Source organism: Dromiciops gliroides, chromosome 1 (genome assembly GCF_019393635.1).
Source record: "Dromiciops gliroides isolate mDroGli1 chromosome 1, mDroGli1.pri, whole genome shotgun sequence".
In the NCBI taxonomy this organism is placed as follows: domain Eukaryota; kingdom Metazoa; phylum Chordata; class Mammalia; order Microbiotheria; family Microbiotheriidae; genus Dromiciops; species Dromiciops gliroides.
This window is the reverse complement of record NC_057861.1, coordinates 518520344-518542348: the sequence shown is the minus strand read 5'-3', so window position 1 is coordinate 518542348 and position 22005 is coordinate 518520344. Positions and strand designations below refer to the sequence as shown.

Below are 22005 nucleotides of genomic sequence, written 5' to 3'. Positions count from 1 at the left end.
ATCCCATTCATATTCACTGTTATCATTACTAACTTTGTGTTCCTTTCCAATCTATTTTCTTTTGCTTATTCTCTCTCTCTCTCTCTCTCCCGCCCTCTCTCGCTCTCCCTCTTTCTCTCGTACTCTGTCTGTCTGTCTGTCTCTGTACCTGTCTCTCTTTTTATTCTGTCCTTTAAAAGTCTGTTTTGCTTCTGACTACTGACCTTTGATCCACCCTCCCTTTTATTACCCCCATCTTTTTTTTTTTTTAGTGAGGCAATTGGGGTTAAGTGACTTGCCCAGGGTCACACAGCTAGTACGTGTTAAGTGTCTGAGGCCGGATTTGAACTCAGGTACTCCTGAATCCAGGGCCAGTGCTCTATCCACTGCGCCATCTAGTTGCCCCCCCCCCATCTTTTTATTATCTCTTTTCCCTTCTACTTCTCTGTTGGATAAGATAAATTTTTGTACTCAACTGAGTGTATGTAAATATTTTTCTTTCTTTCAATCAATTCCAATGAGAGTGAAGTTCAATGATTACCCACCACTTCTCTATTTTCCACTCCAGTGTAAAAGCTCTTCCTTGCATGTCTCTTTTAGGTGAGGTAATATTCCTCATTCTTTCTCTCTCTTCCCATTTCTCTCAGGGCATCCTTTTCCACTCAACCACTTTTTTTAGATCATCCCAACATAATCAACTCACAACCATCAATCTTGATTTATAATCCTTTCTTGCAGGAGGTATTCAAGGTTGTGTTTGTTTCCATTTAGAATGGAGAAATAAGATATCTGTGAAGCTACAAAAACACTAACCCTAGGGTAAAGTAGTGTGCTGATATAGAAGGGAAACTAGATTGACTTAAATTAGTTAGGACAAGTCATTTAACCTCTAGAGTATATGTGTCTCTCCATTTTAAAACTAGGGCAATACACATCAACCTCCCATAGCTATTTAATAGATAAATAAGCTAGCAGGTGTGAATGTGCTCAGAAAATATGAAAAAAAACTCTGAATGTAATGTGGCATTGATGTAAAAGGTCTGATCACATCACCCTGCCCCAGTCCCTTCTGTTTGTTGCTGAGTCATTTTTCAGTCCACTTTCACCAATTGCTAGTTATTCAATAACTTCAGTGACTCCTGACTTCCTCCAAGAAGAAATAGAAAATCCTCCCTTTGGCTTTCAAAGTCCTTCATAATGTGACCCCAGCCCCCTCCAGTCTTCTAACACTTTACATGCTACCATGTACTCTGCAATCCAGTCACACTGGCCTCCTAGCTTTTCTTTTTTTTTCTCTACATTTAAAAAAAATCTTCATTAGACTTTGAACTCTTCAGATTAATTAGAAGATGATCTTAAAAGCAAACAACAAAACCTAAGATTAAGGGAAAACATGTTTCACATGTAAGATTGTATATTACATAATACAAAGATATATTACACATATAAGATGAGCATTGAACATACATAAATTAGTCAGTGTGTGAGATGGATACAAAGATGTATAATCTGGGATCTGTTCCCACCTGTATCCCAGGGAGTCTAAGGCCATGAATAAAGCTTCCCTATACTTGAATAAACTCTGTCTGCCACCTTGTAGATGAAGGACTTGTCACTACATCCTTAACCATATAATGCTAGAGCTAGAAGAGATCTTAGAAATATCTATTCTAAACCAGTCATTTCGTGCATGACTTAGACCCTGAAAAATAAGGTGACTTGCCTATGGTATTGTGCCTATTAATTCATAGAAATGGAAGCTTTTTGACTCCTAGTTTAGTTTTCTTGCAATTATATTATATAATCCCCAAACATGGAGATAAACTTTATTTGGGGGAGTAACACCTCCCATATAAATTTTTCTTATGCTTTGTTTATTTTTCATAATGATTTATAATGCATTTAAAAAATTAAGGTAGAGAAAAAGTGTGAGACATTACTAGAAATGATATCATTTAAACAAAGCATCATCAACAAATATTTATTGAGAAATTATCTACAAGAAACAGTCTAGAATATTTATAGATGCGGAGCCAAGATGGCGGAGAGGAAGCGGCAAGCTGCCTGAGCTCTCCTTCTGTTCCCTCAAAAAGAACATTAAATCAAGCCTCTGGACAGATTCTGAAACTACAGAACCTGCAAAGAGACAGGGAGACACAGTCTTCCAACCAGAGATAATTTAGAAGACTTCAGGAAAAGGTCGGTCTGACTCGGGCAAAAGAGAGGACCAGCACAGGGCAGCAGCCCAGCGCTGAGGGGGTCAGGGCAAGTCAGCAGGAGCTGTGGGCCACAGCTGAACATCTGAGGCCCCTGGAACCTGGCTCAAAAATCTGGTGGCCAAGAAGGACGGTGGAAAAACCAACCTGCACCGGCCAGGAGGGCCACGAACGGGTCAGGCGGGATCGCATGCTGGGATCAGGCGCATGCAGACAGGAAGTGCAGGGGGGCGAACTGCACACCCTATAAAGGCCTCAGAGTAAAAAGCCCTTCACACACCACCTATACCCCTGCACAAGAACCCCAAAACAGGGACCCTGGTGCCCTCAGAGAAGACCTCAACTTAACTTAAAAAATAAATAAATAAGCTGCAATAATGAGTAAGAAGCAAAAAAGAGCCCTCTCCATTGAGAGCTTCTGTATCAACAGGGAAGAAGCCAACGCAAACTCAGATGAGGGCAATAGCCTCAAATTGCCTACATCTGAAGCCTCACGAGGGAAGGTGAATTGGTCTCAAGAACAAAAAGCCTTCCTGGAAGAGCTCAAAAAGGATATTAAAAATCAATTGAGAGAGGTAGAAGAAAAAATGGGGAGAGAAATGAAAGCAAAACAAGAAAACTATGAAAAAAGAATCAGCAGCTTGGAAAAGGAAGCACAAAGATTGACTGCAGAAAACAATTCCTTAAAAAATTCATCTGGCCAAATGGGAAAAAAAAGTGCATAATTTCACTGAAGAAAACAATGCCTTAAAAAATTCAGTTGGCCAAATGGAAAAAAAGGTGCTTAATATCATTGAAGAAAACAATGCCTTAAAAAATTCATCTGGACAGATGGAAAAAAAAGGTGCATAATCTCATTGAAGAAAACACTGCCTTAAAAATGCACTTGGCCAAATGGAAAAAAAAGGTGCATAATCTCACTGAAGAAAACAATGCCTTAAAAATTAAAATTGGACACTTGGAAGAAAGGAATCCATGAGACACCAGGAATCAGTCAAGCAGAATCAAAAGAATGAAAAAATAGAAGAAAATGTGAAATACCTCATTGGAAAGACAACTGATCTGGAAAACAGATCGAGGAGAGACAATTTGAGAATCATTGGACTGCCTGAAAACCATGACCAGAAAAAAGAATCTAGACACCATATTCCAGGAAATTATTAAGGAGAACTGCCCTGATATCATAGAATCAGAGGATAAAATCATCATTGAAAGAATCCACCAATCACCTCCTGAAAGAGACCCCAAAAGGAAAACTCCAAGGAATATTGTAGCCAAATTCCAGAATTATCAGGTGAAGGAGAAAATACTCCAAGCAGCCAAAAAGAAGCAATTTAAATATCATGGAACCACAGTCAGGATTGCTCAGGACCTGGCAGCTTCAACATTAAAGGACCGCAAGGCTTGGAATATGATATTCTGGAAGGCAAAGGAGCTTGGATTGTAGCCAAGAATCTATTACCCAGCAAAAATGTTTATTTTCTTTCAGGGGAAAAGATGGACATTTAATGACATTGAGGACTTTCAATCTTTCCTGGTGAAAAGACCAGAACTGAATAGAAAATTAGATCTCAACATACAAGACTCAAGAGAAGTTTAAAAAGGTAAACAGAGGGGGGGAAAAAAGGTTACACTATTAGGTTAAACTGTTTATATCCCTACATGGGAAGATAATACTCATAACTCTTAAGAATTGTAAATGTATTTGGGCAGAGAGAAGGACTTTACACAGAGGGTATAAATATAAATTGTCTTTGATGTGATGATACAAAAGAATTAAGGGGTTAAAAAGGGAGTCTATGGGGAGGAGAGGAAAAGGGAGGTGGAAGGGGATGAATTATATCATATGAAGAGGTGAAAAAAACCTATTACAACAGAGGGAATGAAAGGAGGGGTGAACATTGTTTCAACCCTATTCTCATTAGATTTGATTCAAAGAGGGAATAACATATACATTCATTGGGATAAAGAAACTTAACTCATTCTTTAGGGAAGCAAAAGGGGAAGGGAAAGGGGGGACTGATAGAAGGGAGGACAAAAGCAAGGGAGAAAAGGGTAAAGAAAAGAGAGGGGGGTGATAAAAAGGGAGGGCAGATCGGGGGAGGCAGGGGTAAGAAGTAAAACACCAGTGAGGAGGAATAGGGTGAAAGAAGGGGGAAAAAGTACAAAGGGGGTAAATAGAATGGAGGGGAATAGACAGTCAGTAATAATAACTGTGAATGTGAATGGGATGAACTCTGCTATAAAACGGAAGTGAATTGCAGAGTGGATTAAAAACCAGAATCCTACAATATGCTGTTTACAAGAAACACATTTGAAGCAGAGAGATACACACGGAGTAAAGGTAAAAGGCTGGAGCAGAATATAATATGCTTCAGCTAAAGTAAAAAAAAGCAGGGGTAGCAATCCTTATCTCAGACAAAGTGCAGGCAAAAATAGATCTCATTAAAAGAGATAAGGAAGGAAATTACATCTTGCTTAAAGGTACTATAGATAATGAAGTAATATCAATATTGAATATGTATGTGCCAAGTGGTATAGCATCCAAGTTCTTAGAGAAGTTAAATGAGTTACAAGAGGAATTAGACAGTAATACTATACTAGTGGGGGATCTGAATCTCCCCCTCTCAGATTTAGATAAATCTAGCCAAAAAATAAATAAGAAAGAAGTGAAAGAGGTGAATAGATTACTAGAAAAGTTAGACATGATAGATGTCTGGAGAAAACTGAATGGGGATAGAAAGGAATATACCTTTTTCTCAGCAGTACATGGCACATTTTCAAAAATTGACCATGTATCAGGGCACAAAAACATAATAGTTAAATGTAGAAAGGCAGAAATAGTAAATGCATCCTTTTCAGATCATGATGCAATAAAAATTACATGTAAGAAAGAGCCAGGGAAAAGTAGAATGAAAATGAATTGGAAACTAAATAATTTCATTCTAAAGAATGAATGGGCCAAACAACAAATCATAGAAAAAATCAATAACTATATCCAAGAGAATGACAATAATGAGACAACATACCAAAAGCTATGGGATGCAGCCAAAGCAGTGCTTAGGGGAAAATTTATAGCTCTAAATGCTTACATGAATAAAAAAGAGAAAGAGGAGATTAATGAATTGGAGATGCAACTTAAAAAGCTAGAAAAAGAACAAATTAGAAATCCCCAATTAGATACTAAATTAGAGATCCTGAAAATCAAAGGAGAAATTAATAAGATTGAAAGCAAAAAAACTATAGAATTAATCAATAAAACTAAGAGCTGGTTTTATGAAAAAACCAATAAAATAAATAAAATATTGGTTAATTTGATTTTAAAAAAAGAAAGAAGAAAACCAAATTAGCAGTATCAAAAATGAAAAAGGGGATGTTACCACCAATGAAGTGGAAATTAAATCAATAATTAGGAATTATTTTGCCCAACTGTATGCCAATAAATTTGACAATCTAAATGAAATGGATGAATATTTACAAAAATACAAACTGCCCAGGTTAACTGAAGAGGAAATAAAATCTTAAATAAGCCCATATTAGAAAAAGAAATTGAACAAGTCATTAATGAACTCCCTAAGAAAAAATAGCAGGATATGAAATAAATCCACATAAATCATCAGCATTTCTATACATGACCAACAAAGTCCAGCAGCAAGAGATAGAAAGAGAAATTCCATTTACAGTAACAGTAGATAATATAAAATACTTGGGAGTCTACTTGCCAAGACAAACCCAGGAACTCTATGAACACAACTACCAAACACTCTTCACACAAATCAAATCAGATCTAAATAATTGGAAAGATATCAATTGCTCATGGATAGGCAGAGCTAATATAGTAAAAATGACAATACTGCCTAAATTAATTAACTTATTCAGTGCCATACCAATCAGACTACCTAAAAATTATTTTATAGAGCTAGAAAAAAATAATAACAAAATTCATCTGGAAAAACAAAAAATCAAGTATATCCAGGGAAATAATGAAAAAAAAATCACAGGAAGGTGGGTTAGTGGTACCAAACCTGGAGCTTTACTATAAAGCGGCAGTCATCAAAACTATCTGGTACTGGCTAAAAAATAGAGTGGTAGATCAATGGAATAGGCTAGGATCAGGAAATGCAGTAGTAAATGACACTAGTAATGTAGTGTTTGATAAACCCAAAGACTCCAGCTTCTGGGATAGGAACTCAATATTTGACAAAAACTGCTGGGAAAACTGGAAGATAGTATGGCAGAAATTAGGCATAGACCAAAATCTTACACCTTATACTAAAATAAGGTCAAAATGGATACATGATTTAGACATAAGAGGTGATACCATAGGTAAATTAGGAGAGAAAGGAATAAATAGTCTACCTATCAGATCTTTGGAAAGGAAAACAGTTTTTGACCAAACAAGAGATAGAGTATATTATAAAATGCAAAATGGATGATTTTGATTACATTAAATTAAAAAAAATTTGTACAAACAGAAGCAATGCATCCAAAATTAGAAGGGAGGCAGAAAGCTGGGAAACAATTTTTGAGGCCAGTACTTCTGATAAAGGCCTCATCTCTAAAATATATAGGGAACTAAATCAAATTTATAAGAACCCAAGTCATTCCCCAATTGAGAAATGGTCAAAGGATATGAACAGGCAGTTTTCTGATGAAGAAACCAAAGCTATCTATTCCCATATGAAAAAATGCTCTAAATCTCTAATGATTAGAGAGATGCAAATAAAAACAACTCTGAGGTACCACCTGACACCTATCAGATTGGCTAAAATGACAAAAAAGGAAAATAATAAATGTTGGAGAAGCTATGGGAAAATTGGAACACTGATCCATTGTTGGTGGAGCTGTGAACTGATCCAACCATTCTGGAGAGCAATTTGGAATTATGCCCAAAGGGCAATAAAGCTGTGCATACCCTTTGACCCAGCAATACCACTTTTGGGTCTTTTTCCCAAAGAAATCATGGAAAGGGGAAAGGGACCCACATGTACAAAAATATTTATAGCTGCTCTTTATGTGGTGGCAAGGAATTGGAAGTTGAGGGGGTGCCCATCAATTGGGGAATGGCTGGACAAGTTGTGGTATATGAATACAATGGAATACTATTGTGCTGTAAGAAATGATGAGCAGGAGGAGTTCAGAGAAACCTGGAGGGTCTTGTGTGAGCTGATGATGAGTGAGATGAGCAGAACCAGAAGAACATTGTACACAGTATCATCAACATTCAGTGTTGATCTACTGTGATGGGCTATATTCTTCTCACCAATGCAATGGCACAGAAGAGTTCCAGGGAACTCGTGATGGAAGAGGATCTCCAAATCCAAAGGAAAAAAAAAAAAGAACTGCAGAGTATAGATGCTGAATGAACCATACTATTTCTTTTGTTTTTGGTGCTGTTGTTTTTTTCTATTTTGAGGTTTTTCATCATTGCTCTGATTTTTTCTCTTATAACATGACTAATGCAGAAATAGGATTAATGTTATTATGTGTATATATATATATGTATATATATATATATAAAACTTATATCAGATTACCTGCTGTCTAAGGGAGGGGGGAGGGAGGGGAGGGAGGGAGAAAAATCTGAAATTGTAAAGCTTGTATAAACAAAAGTTGAGAACTATCTTTACATGTAACGTAAAAAAATAAAATACTTTATTAATTAAAAAAGAAAAAAGAAAACTTACCTTATCTCCTCCTTCCACATCACAAATTTTTTCTTCATTAGCAGGGTTAAAGACAGGGAATTTCTTGCCACTCACTGAATCATGCCATTCATTGTTTATAAATATCTATTAGGAAATACAAAAGAAAATTAAGGTTATATGCCTAGTGCATTAGCCTTTGAAGTTTTCCCTTAGTGATTAAGCCCAAAACACTCAAAACATCTTATTTACATGTCTCAGTAGTATCACTTTCTTACCCTTCTAAATCAAAGATGCTACAATTCTGCAATTCCCACTTCCCCCTTAATTTTTGGCACATAAAATGTGAATCACAGCATATTCTTTGAAAATGTCATTAAAGAATGTAGGGAAGCCCTACAATGGTGAAATGAAGTCCCCCAAAATAATGACTTCACTCAGTTTTCACAAATTGTTGCAAAAGTAGATTTTGGAGGGCTAAGGCCACATGGATAATTGGATGTTCTTCTGCTATCCTTATGTTTCTTATTATAGAATGAATGATTTGGTTTTAGAATACTGGGATCAGGAATACAAGAAAGATGTCTCCATCTACACATACCCATATATAAACACATGTGTTTATATGTGAGCAGAAGAGAGCCCTTCAATCATAGGCAATTTGAAGGATAGTTTAGATCCTAGCTTCTTAAACTGTGGGTTGCTACCCCACATGAGATTCTGCATGTGAGGGTCGTGAAAAACATTGTCAGTAGTAAAAGGTTATGCATGCCTATTTTATATACCTGCATATATATATATATATATATATATACACACATATACATATGCATATATGTGTGTGTGTATATATATACATACATATATATATGTGTATATATATATATATACAGAGAGAGAGAGAGAGAGAGAGAGAGAGAGAGAGAGAGAGAGAGGGTTGCATAAAAATTTCTTGGGCAAAAAGCAGTTGTGAGCAGAAAAAGTTTAAGAAGCCCTGGGTTAGATAATAGAAAACCCTGTGTACCCTGTCAAAGCATTAAAAAGGGGGCCCATGTGGTAATTTGATAACACGTATTTCTGTTTCTAGATTCTTGGCTTTCAAGTTTATTCCACAATGTCTAGGGGGTTTTGATTCACTTTAGGTTATTCTTTTTTCTCTGCTTAAAAGCTCTCTAGTAGCTCATCAACTTAAGCTGGCTGAGACATTCTACCTCAAAGTGCCTCCAATGTGTCTCAAAAAGAAGCAATGCAGGTCATATGGTCTACAAATCTAATAATGTTCTATAAATGCTAGCTGTTATTATTACTATCGCTTAACAGATGGTTGGGGAGAAGAGAAACCTTTAATAGACTTTTTATAAATTCAGCTTTTTTTCCACTTTCAATTCAATTCAATTCAATCTCACTTCAATTGAATGAGGCTATTTATTTTGTGTTTGGTTTGGTTGCATTTGTTACAGGGAAGGTTTAAAGCCTCCTGGAAACACTCACAGATTTCAGATATGGGGAAGTATGGCTTTCAGACTTTGAATATGGAGCATAGATAATTTGTCCCTCATCTGATACTGCTTCTTAGCATCAACAGATGTGTATAGAGCTTTTAACTTAAGTTTAATGATCTGCCCCAACTCATGTCCAATTCATAGTCAAGTCAAGACGCCATCCTCATGAAATCACTGGTCCTCTTGGAGAATGAAGGACAAACAACAATAAAAATGTATAATAGGGTTATAGACAGAAGTGGAAGAGACCCTTAGGGTCCATCTGGTGCAATGCCTTGGTCATGGCTATTATGAAGAAAACCTGCTGTAAATTATTAAGCATTATTAAAAGTGTTATTATTGTTTACTTATCAACATTGGGTCATTTGATCCTCATTAACTATTCAAGAAAGCAAGTTCTGTACATTAGTAGCATTCTTACTTTACATATTACAGTCCTTCACTATGGTGATGAAGTAACTGAGACCCAGAGAGGTAAATGTACTTGCTTACAGGTATAAAGTAACAGAGCCAATATTTGGGTCCAAGTCCCTTGACTCCAAATCCCACTCATTTCCTACTGTACCACATTGAGCAAATTAAAATTCAGAGGAGTTAAATGTCTTACCTAAAGTCTTATAGTTAGAGGAGACATCTGAATCAGCAAGTTAAGTAAAGTGGAAAACATATTTAGAGTCAAAATAATTGTGTTCACATCGTGCTTGACACTTTTTGCCTGTGTGACCTTGGATAAATCCCTTCCTCTTCTCTAGAAGTCATCTCTTCATTTGGAAAATGAAAGGATGGGATCAGATAACTTCAATTCCCTTCCTGCTTTAAATCAATATTCAGACGGCCTATGATGTTATGATTATTGAGTTTGCTGCTATCATTTATTACCCCTCATGAAGGGCAAGTCTACATCAAAAATTCAGAGAAGGAAACAACAGTGAGACTCAAGAGAAAACAGGATGAAAAAAATAGAATAAAACAGGGAATACAAAAAGAGAAAGAAAAAAAGATCACCGAAAAAAGAATGAAAACAATGCAGAGGAAAATGTGATGGTATAAAAATTGGGAGAACAGAAAATGGTACTTTGGTTTCTTTTTTGTATCATAGTCAAATTTGAAGAACAGATTTTAAGAATACAGTTTTGGAAAAACTAAATAGTAACAATGGCAATCCTTTATGCTTTAAAAAAAACTCAGGAAAGAAAAGGACAGGTAAGCTAAATACTTGCTCTCATTGGGAGCCAACCATCCTATGCCTTACAAAACAAATTAACAACCAAAACTAACCCCAAATTTGGTAAATGCTTTAGAGTCTTCATTTCTTTCTTTTATTCTCTGGAATTTCTGGGGATTTAGTATGTTCCCACAAATAACCACACAATCAAAATGAAAATGAAGTGACTAGAATAGCACCAAAACCAGCACAAACAATTTTCTATACCTGCACTACAAAGAATACTTACTTACTTGAAACCTTGACTCAACTAAGAGGAGCAAATCAAATGAATGGGACTTCAAGTGTGGGCAAGTATTTGAGTTTCATTTTTTTTTCAGGCATGTACTTTAATTGTAATATATGATGATGTAAGTAGTTTTATAACTTATGTAACCATGATTACTCATACATCTCTTTAAGTCTAGTACTTTCTGAATGTGCCTTGACTGTGCCCTTCTGTCCCTTATACAATTAAAGCATCAACTTAATACGCTGCCTTTTTGGACCATTTGGCAATGCAAATAGCTATTGATTGAATAGTCACCATGGATATGGGCACACCTCAATTTGCACAATGGATGTGTTCCTGAGAAGTTTCAGAAAGACTGAATTTGCAAATGTTAAGGATTCTGCACTAACTTGCAGTTTATTATTTCAGATATGCTTTGTATTAATTCTAACTAGTCTTGTACTGAAAATGGTTTCTAATACTTCACTTGGCATTTTTAATTCCTATCTCTCTCCCCACCAGGTAATAATCTATACATATTCAATTAAATTCATTAGGTACCTTGCTGTTTAAAAGATGATTGAAAATTCTTCATAGCTAAGAATGGTTATGGTTATTAATTGGTTTTACATGCTACTAATTTATCTGTGTTGTAAGTTTGTATTTTGATCATAGAGTCTTCCTGAGCACAGAAACACTTAACATCAGAGAGAACCTCCAAACTGGCAACTCACTGTATGCTATGAATTGTTACAAAATGGCAAGACATATTCAACCTAATCATTCAATGCATCAACATAAGGAGACTTGTATGAACCGATGCAAAGTGAAGGAAGTAAAATCAGGGAAACAATATACACAATAACAATACTATGATTCAGATAATTAACATTGAATTGAACAATGACCTCCTTTAGTCCCAAAGGGCTCATGATGAAACATGTTATCCAGCCCCAGATAGAGAGGGTTTAGGGAACCAGAGGCTAATGTGAAAATTTATTTTTCATGACCATATATATATATTTTTTTTAAAGAGATTTTGTTTTGCTTGCCTCTTCAATGGGCAAGGGAAGAAGAGAATTTGGATCTGAAAATAAAAATGAACTTTTAAAAAATGTAATGTATCTATGTAATGTTTAATATGGGGCTAGTGGTATTTAATAATGCCAGATAATTTTGCCACATACCACCAAATATATTTTTAATATAGAATCAACTCTCAACTATTCCTACTAATAGAGGGAAAGGATCCTTTGAAATCACATAGAGTGGCTACTCTATTCTTCTGGTTTGTGCTTTGGTCTCATCCCTTTCCCTGAGTAGTGACCTTTTCTGTAGAGATTAAATGATCCTGACCTGGCTGGGTTATCAGGCATCCTCTTTTACTCCTTAGTGAAGGCAGAATGAACATCCCTAGGCTTTGTCATAGAAAGGATTTCTGTTCAGGTGTACATTGGATGTATCCCACTCTGGGATCCTATGATGCCATTTCCCAGTGCCTTAACTTAGCCAGCTCTTACTGAAGAGAAGTGACATCATAAACTCATACCACATGATAAGCAATAAGGTTTCCATGACTGAAGACAGTTTAATGTGCTGCCCTTGCAGAGATCTTTCCAATTTGAAAGAAGGTGCCAGATAATTCAAGAGAAGGACTCTCTGATGGTAGAATTTCAGGTAGCATAGTTGGCAGATATTTCAAGGGTGCTAGGTCATTCCCAATGTCATCACCTAAAAGACTATTTATTCTGCCTATGGAGAAACCATTCTCCTAGAGATAGAGACAGTAAAATCAATTTTTATAGCTAGTTAGATATGTGATCAGTTGTTGGCTTTGTTCAGAGATCAGACAGGACATCTGCACACACACACACACACACACACAAATCCTCTTCCCCCTTAACTCATTTGGATTAAAACAGAAACTGAAATGTGTGAAAGGTGTCACAAAATATTCTTTATTGGAAAATAAGAAAATGACAGTGGCCCAGGAGTTAAGAAAATTTCCAAAGCTTTTCACTCCTAATTACCTCCCTTCCCAGACCAAACTCCAAATTTCTGGTAAAGAAAAACAGCCAAATAGCACTGTTCACCAACAAGCCTCTCTACTATGTCCTTTATTTTCCAGTGATTAATTTTACATATCAGTTCTATGAACTTTGATTTTGGTTTTGATTAAATATAATTCTTTAACATCCAAGATTTAATCATTAGTGCTAACTTGGGGTTTGCTTATTTTTCAGGTTTCTAATCAGTTCATTAATCCTCCTTTTTCTATTTTGCTCATGTAAGTCTTTGGGGATATAATTATTTAGGAAAAAGTTCCCTACTTGATAAAAACTATTTGGAAAATGGAAAGCAGTCTGGCAGCAATTGGGGTTAGACCAATATCTTGAGCTGTATTTCATCATAAATTCAAAATGAATAAACAACCTGCACATTAAAGACTTGGAGGAGGCAAATCCTGGGTCAAATCCAACCTGCCCTGCCCTGTTGTTATATACCTAGGGATGTAAAAAGGAATTTTGCATTCTGGAATTGCTTTTTATTATTCACCCCCAGCTTGAGAATCCAAAGGATTCCGTGTTTCATCAGGCATTGTTTTACTTGACTTTACTTTGTAATATGAGTTAAGAGAGTTTTTATTCTTTTTGAGGGTTTAGTATTCATTATGGGGTAACTAACCACTTTACCATCTTGTTAGTCTGTCCCATGATCTGGAAGTCTCTTATACTATTATTATTTCACAAGATGAAAATATGGAACATTTAAGTTTCCTTGAGCTATACAAGCAAGGTGAAAAGGTTTTTATTAATTCTTACATGCCAAAACTAGCAAATAAAGCTGTTGTACAAATGTTGTTGATCATCAAAAGGTTTCTTAGTGATCATGAACAAAGTTTCCCCATTTACCTACCCCTACCAGTCAAGGGGGCTGGGTCTTAGGCTTATTAGTTTGGATTAAGGAGATGTGTTTTTACTAAAGCAGAATATGGTAGCAAAAAAGTAGATCAGACATTACCAGAATGTGAGAGTTAGAAGGGATAAATAAAATTGATTCCAACTTGGATTATGTCAACAAGAAAGGAATTGAGAACCAAGGAGTTTATGTCATTTACCTGATTTCATACATCTACTTAGGACAGATAGTCCTGTAGTAATCAACCTGTATTATGCTAACTACTATGTGGAATGGACAGCTAGTGGATAGAGAGCTCAGCCTAAAGCAGGGAAGACTCATCTTCCTGAATTCATACCTGGTATCAGACACTAGCTATGTGACACTGGGCAAGTCCCTGTAATGATTGGAATGATGCCTCCTGCTGGAGACTTACCATAGGAAAGCTCCACCATGAGGAGAAGGCCTCTGAGGGCAAGGTCATGCGGCTTTTCTTTGGCATCAGGAAGTGACGTTTGCTTGTGGGAGGAAGAGGGGCAAGAGCTGACACTCTGGCTTGCTTTTGCCAGGACTCTCGTGGAGAGTGGAGCAGAACTGTAGCTCCCCGAGATAGATTAATCTAGGTCTTTCTCTCTTTACCAAATTCTTATTCTCCTTAATAAATGTTTAAAAGTCTAAACTCTTGCTAAAGGTTATAATTTATTGGTGACCACTCATTAGATTTTAGATAGTATAGCTAGAATTTTAGCCCCTTACAGATCATTCCAATCATTACAACCCTTAATGCTGCATGCCTATGTTTCCTTTTCTGTAAAATGAGCTGGAGAAGGAAATGGCAAACCACTCCAGTATCCCTGACAAGAAAACGTTAAATGTGTCATGAAGAGTTGGAAGTGACTGAAATGGCTAAATGACAAACATTATGAGGAATATTATACTTTTAAAAATATTACTTTAAGTTGTCCACTCCTGGAGGTTAGGGGTGGAGGAGTGGGGTTTGCCCCTAATGTAGGAAAACCTTAGAGTTGGGGAAGAAGATGTTGATGAGAATGTAAATGTTTTTATATTTTCTAAATTCATTGGCCCCATAAACTTCATATATAAATGTGACTTGAAATAATATTGAAAGAAAATGTATACCCCCAAATAAAGCATTTCTGAAAGAAATAGTATGCACAAACTAAATGAAACACTCAACCAACCAAGGCTGGCTCGTGTACTCTCTTTACGAAAACAGAAACATGCTAAATTTTAAAATGCCTAAATTCTCCAAGGCTCCAAGTCAAAGAACCCTCCCCTTCCCTGTGCCAGTTTCTCTGCTATTAAAAATGGTTTGTTCACAAAACAATTCAGCATCTATAAATATAATAAATATTCTCATCTTTGGCTTTCCACTTCAGATAAAATAAAAGTTTTTGATTTTATAATAAAAAACCACTACAAGTTTGGAGCATTAGGGTGGGAAATTTAAAAAAAAAAACTTTCTTCATAGCTTTTGCAATTTGATTTGCAAGCTTTTCTGAAACAGTTTGGAATGAGTACATGTCACAGGAACATTTAAAACAATAAAGCTGGAGCCATTTCTTATTTTTCACTTTAGCAACCACTTCCTAAGTGGAAACGCTGGAGGCCTGCTTTGGCTCTATGCTAATAATAATGTTGATTAGTTAGCTATTGGGCAGCTGATCCAATAGCAATGTTTGTCTAGTGAGATAAATAAATGTATTCATGATGCATATGGCTTTGCGCTACATTTCCTTCAGCTTTTTCCCGCAAATTTCCTTGCTGAAATGATTAAACTTAAATATTCCCTGCCACGCACATCCATGTGTACAAGACTACACGGTGGTTATCTCTGCCCTTTAAGTGTCTTGCTCCTACTAGCTCCTACAAGAAGACTTGCTAACAAAACAGTTTGAGCATGAGAGTCCAAACAAAGTCATATAAGGTTATTTTTCTCTTTTAATATCTCATATATTTAGTAAGACTCTTTACCCCAATCCCTATTATGCATAGCCACTCTTTATTTATATAAGATACTTTAAATAAGGCTATTTTAAATTAACCTTCCCACTCTTTAAATAAGTGTATTTTTCACCTACCTAAGGTAAGGTAACATGTGCAGTTGGAATCTACTAACCTTAGTATATTGAATTTTGTAGTTGGTAAGTGGGGCAGGTATGGTCTCCTCTGCTGGATTTGCTGAGGTCTGCTTCTTAGACGACATTTCTGGGCTTGCCCTTAGAGACACAAGAAAGGTGAAGTAGCTGCCAGGCTCTGCAATTGTGTCCTGACTGAACCTTTGGCTGTATTTATTCCTATTTCTCTGAACTGACTGAGAATAATTTGCATACTAAAATGTGATTGGATAAACCAACTCAGCGTCAAAAGATAATGACACTATTTCTTTTGATAACCCAGAGGGTGTGAAGGGCCTGACTTTAAATTCATATCCTTAAGAAACCATTTTACCAAACCTGTAGCTGGTCTGGGAGACAGCTATATTCACAACTTTGCAAAACTGAAACGTGTGATCAAAGTAAGCAGCTGCTTTCACTATTGAGGCTGAGATGATTCTCCCTCCCAGCCCCTGCTCCTCCTCCCCCTTTTTTTATGCTACTGTGAAACTCATTTCTCTGACATGTCAGCAAATAGGAACAAGGTAGAAATTTCTGCCTGCTCTCATTTCTGGGAGACAGGAGGGGAAGAGATCTGTGTTGCTGTTGTTGTTGCTATTTTCAGTTATAGGATCACTACATATTCCCTCATCTGAGTCTCATCATCTCTCTGAGGTAAATGTTACTGCTATCTCTATATTTAAGATGAGAAAACTCAGGTTTGGTGATTTGCCCAGGGTCATAGAAAACGCAAGTGTCCAAAGCAGGATTGAAACCCAGGGCTTCCTGATTGCTAGAGTAGCTCCCTGTCCTTTATGGGGCACTCATGACCTCTGCTCAGCTTATTCTTCTGTGTGAGGTTAGCTTATCACTTTACTACTTTACTCATTGTGACTAAGCATTTTAGAGGAGCAAATTTGCTGTGACTCTGAATGACAGTAGTCCAAAGTTTAAGCTTTAATAACTCAAATGAAACTAAGACTTTTGTGATATCTCACAACTGGATCCTGGTAGCAGCATGGCATAGATAAGTGGAAGGGTGAAGGACTTGAAATCAAGATGAATAGGTTCAGCTTTCTGTCCAACATCTTACCTTGAAGGCAGCAGCAACCGGAGTTCCTGGAGCCTTACCATGCCACCCAAGGACGATAAGAAGAAGAAAGATGCCGCCGGCAAGTCGGCCAAGAAGGACAAGAACCCTGTGAACAAGTCTGGGGCAAAGCTGAGAAGAAGTGGTCCAAGGGAAAAGTGTGAGACAAGCTCAACAATCTGGTTCTGTTTGACAAAGCAAAGTATGACAAACTCTGCAAGGAGGTCCCTAACTATAAATTTATCACCCCTGCAGTGGTTTCACAAAGACTGAAGATTCAAGGTTCTCTAGCCCAGGCAGCCCTCCAAGAACTACTTAGTAAAGGTCTGATTAAGCTGGTTTCCAAACCCAGAGCACAAGTGATATATACTAGGAACACCAAGGGTGGAGATGCTCCAGCTGCTGAAGATGCATGAAATGGTTCAACATTTTTGTGTACATTTTCAAAAATCAACTTATTGAACTTAAAATAAGGGGGGGGGGAGTAGGTTCAAATCCGGACTCTTTTTTTAGGGGCAATGAGGGTTAAGTGACTTGCCCAGGGTCACACAGCTAGTAAGTGTGAAGTATCTGAGGTCAGATTTGAATTCAGGTCCTCCTGAATCCAGGGCCGGTGCTTTATCCACTGTGCCACCTAGCTGCCCCCTGACTCTTAACATTAGCAAATTGGGTACCAGGAAGTCTCCTTCCTCTCCTGTGTTTTAGTTTCCTTATCTGGAATATGAATAAGGTAATACCTGTATTACTTTGCCAGACTGCTGGGAAGAAAACATTTTTTGTACTATGTAAGCTTCTTTTTCTCCCATGCTTAAAACTCTTTATTATCATCTCCCATTCTCTCCTCCTTTCCACCAGTCTCTGACAAAGAAATAACCCTTCTCCTTGCCAAGGCCAAACATTCTACATGTATGCTTGATCCTCTCCCTTCCCATCTTCTTCAACAGATTGTGTCCTCAATCATCACCCCTCACTCTCAAATCCTCAACCTCTCCCTACTACCTACTTTCTTCCCTCTCCTCTTGAAACATGCCCATCTCCCCTATACTTGGACTCTTTTAACCATAATCTCAAGTTATTGTACTATCTGTCCTATCTATTCTTGGCCAAAGTCTTTGAAAAAGTTGTCTACGACCTATCTCCATATCCTCAACTCTTCACTCTTCAATCCCTTGCGTTCTAATTTCCTATCTTATCACTCAAATGAAACTGCTCTCTCTAAAACTGTCAAATTTGGTTGTCTTTTCTAAATCATAATCCTTTTTGACCTATCTGCAGCACCTGATACTGCTGCCTGTGCTTTTCTCTTTTCCTGGATGTTATGATGAATATATAAACCACTTGGATTGGATGGAGCTACCTTATTATCCAAAAAAATTTTATGAAATCTTGTTTTAATAAGATCAAAATGTTCTCCAATTGAACTCCAAATGAACCCAGATAATATACAAGTGAGTGGCAAGCAAACCCCATTCTTACTTACATTGTGACATATCAGTTGACTTCTTTCCCCAGAATTGGTTATATTTTATGGCTCTCTAATGAACACCGTTGTCTGTTGGAGCAATTCTTATAAAAACATCTGGGTATCCTTATTCTTGATAACCCCTTTTGAATCACATATTCTTGTCATATTGTTTGTTTTTTAGTTGAAATATCAAACTAATTCGTATTTCGTATACTCTTGTTATAGTGTGGTGTTTTTTTGGTGAGGCAAGTGGGGTTAAGTGACTCACCCAGGGTCACACAGCTAGTAAGTGTCTGAGGCTGGATTTGAACTCAGGTCCTCCTGAATCCAGGGCCAGTGCTCTATCCACTGTGCCACCTAGCTGCCCCAGTGTTTGCTTTTAAAATGAACTGTCAAACTACTTTGTATCTTGCTAATAGAATTGATAACACCCTGTACTAACTAGCCAGGATCTGATTGATTTACTTAATAGAGACCTAAACTAAGGTTTGCAACCAGTGAGCAAAGAAAGTTTATATACCTCCACTAAAAAGGAATCTTTGAACTCCTTCTTTGGAAGGAGTCCCTGTAGGAACATGCTTGGTTGCTCTTGGGACAGACAAACTGGTTCTGTGTTTTCTTAAAGGTTCTCTGATCTGTTTTGTGACTTTCTCCCACTCTGTTTTTCTATAGGAGACATATGAAAACATTTTTTTTCACATGGATAACCTTTTTCTCTTGTTTTTTTTTAGTGACACTACCACCTCCTGGTTTGCCTACTACCCATATGACCACTCCTTTTTATTCACTTTTGCTAACTCATCATCCATATCTAAATTGAACTCTATGTGTGTGTTCCTCAAAGTTCTGATCTGGGCCTTCTCTTTTCCCTCTATACTTTCTTGGGAAGCTCAACATTTCCTAAGGGTTTTAATATGATTTCTGTTCAAGTGACTTCTCAGAATTATAAGGCCTGTCTCAATCTCTCCCTTGAACGTCAGTCTTCCATCATCATTTGACTATTGGACATTTCTTACATTCTTTTAAAGTATTTTTTTTCAATCCATAAGCATTTATTTTCTTTTCTACATGTCTAATGACACTACTTCTTTTAATAACCCATAGGATGAGAAAGGTCTGACTTTAAATTTATATCCTTCAGTAACCATTTTACCAAACCTATGGCAGGTCTGGGAGACAGTTTATTATTTGCAGATGCATCCACAACTTTACAAAACTGAAACGTGCAACAAAAGTAAGCAGCTGCTTTCACTATTGAGGCTGAGATGATTCTCCCTCCCAGGCCCCACCCCTCCTCCCTTTTCTTTTTATGCTACTGTGAAACTCATTTCTCTGACATGTCAGCAAATAGGAACAAGGTAGAAAACTCTGCCTGCTCTCGTTTCTGGGAGACAGGAGGGGAAGAGATCTGTGTTGCTGTTGTTGTTGCTGTTTTCAGTTAAAGGATCACTTCATGGCATAGTCTACATGTTACCTTGTTTGAGTCTCATCATCACTCTGAGGTAAATGCTACTGCTATCTCTATATTTAAGATGAAGAAACTCAGGTTTGGTGATTTTCCCAGGGTCTTAGAAAAAGCAAATGTCCAAAGCAGGATTGAAACGCAGGGTTTCCTGAATGCTAGTGTAGCTCCCTCTCCTCTGTGGGGCACTCATTGCCTCAGCTCAGCTAGTTCTTTTGTGTGAGGTTCAGAAATAGGTCAGTTTATCGCTTTACTACTTTACTCATTGTGACTAAGCATTTTAGAAGAGCAAATTTGTTGTGACTCAATGGTAGTAGTGCAAACTTTAAATGTTAATAAAAGCTCAGATGACACTAAGACTTTGGGGATATTTCACAATCCTGGTAGCAGTGCAGCAGGGTGGTAGACTTGAAATCAAGAAGTTTAACTATTCTCAACAATACAATGATCCAAGACAATCCCAAAGGCCACCTGTGCCATTCATCTAAATATGCCCTAATAATGAGAAAGTTCTTATGACTTACAAGTATCAACTTCCCATGTAGGAATGTGTGTCCTTTGAAATATTGGGGGTGCCTGTCTCTGCTCTAAGACATTGGAGAACTTAGCTGGGGTTTCTAATATATTGCTACTTATAAATTAAAGGCTACTGCATCAGTCTTGGCATTAGGCTTTTATTAAATCGTATTAAATGTTAGTAAAAAAAAAAAAGCACATTGTTCCAAATTAGAGTTCAGAAGCCCTACTTAACCAAGATAGAGAGGAGACCCAGGGGGGACACCTGGCTGTTCTCTTTAGTATCCCAGTCAAGAAAGAGGGGGCAGCATGGCTGCCTCCTCCAGTGTCTCAGGCAAAGAGAGAACAAATCAGAGAGCATAAGCCACCTGCAGACCAGACAAGAGGCAGCCTTTACACATTGCTCAAAGCCAATTGTCCAACATCATTTAAATCTATTGGTTTACTGGACTTGAGGGTGGTCCATATTAAAATGAGCAGTGTGTGCTGAGGTCAGAGTCCAGAGGACAGATAGTCTAATTGTAAAAGGCTTTCAGGTAGGTGTGGTTTTAAACTCTATTCAGATTCTGAGCTCCAACTTTACTGACCCTGGACTGGCCTTAAAAGAGATCAGGCAAGGCTCCTGATTTAAGCCCTTGAGTGAGGGTCCCCTGGATCCCCAAAAAACCATTATTTTCTCACAAATGTAAAAAGTTTTACCTTTTAATTTCCCTTATTATTTCTTTTTCCTGTTTACCTTTTTATGCTTTCTCTAGGGTCTTATATTTGGAAGTCAAATTTTCTATTCAGCTCAGGTCTTTCCATTGAATTCCCTTTTTTCCCCTGAAGGATTACACACAGTTTTGATGCTTAGGTGATTCTTGGTTGAATTCTCAGTTCCTTTCCCCTCTGGAATATCATATTCCAAGCTCTCTGATCCTTAAATGAAAAAAGCTGCTAAATCTTGTGTTATCCTGACTGGGATTCCACAATACTTGAATTGTTTCTTTCTGGCTGCTTGCAATATTTTCTCCTTGACCTGGAATTTGACTATCATATTCCTGGGAGTTTTCATTTTAGTATCTTTTTCAGGAGGTGATGAGTGGATTCTTTGAATTTCTATTTTACCTTTTGGTTCTAGAATATCAGGGCAATTTTCCCTGACAAGTTCTTGGAAGATAATGTCTAGGCTCTTTTTTTTATCATGACTTTCAGGTAGTCCAATAATATTCAAATGATATCTCCTGGATCTATTTTCCAGGTTAGTGGTTTTTCCAAGGAGATATTTCACATTGCTTTCTATTTTTTCATTCTTTTGGTTTTGCTTTATTGTTTCTTGATTTCTCATAAAGTCATTAGCTTCCATTTGCTCAGTCCTAATTTTTAATGAATTATTTTCTTCAGAGAGCTTTTGTACCTCCTTTTCCACTTGGCCAATTTGGCTTTTGAAGCTGCTGACTATTTTTTCATGATTTTCTTGCATTGCTCTCATTTCTCTTTCCATTTTTTCTTCTACCTATCTTTCTTTTTTTCAAAGTCCTTTTTGAACCCTTCTGTGGCCTGAGACTAATTCATATTTTTCTTGGAAGCTTTGGAAGTAGGAGCTTTGACTTTGTAACCTTCTTTTGAGGGTGTATTTTGATCTTCCTTGTCACCATAGAAACTTTCTAGGGTCAGCATTTTTTTTCTGTTTGCTCATT

At 37.1% G+C, this 22005-nt stretch overlaps 2 pseudogenes; one reads left to right on the top strand and one right to left on the bottom strand.

Moving 5' to 3' along the window:
- LOC122737117 overlaps positions 1–16028 on the bottom strand; it is a 45617-nt pseudogene extending 29589 nt beyond the window's left edge.
- Positions 16029–16925: 897 nt separating this feature from the next.
- On the top strand, positions 16926–17321 carry LOC122739902 (annotated as a pseudogene).
- The last annotated feature ends 4684 nt before the right edge of the window (positions 17322–22005 follow it).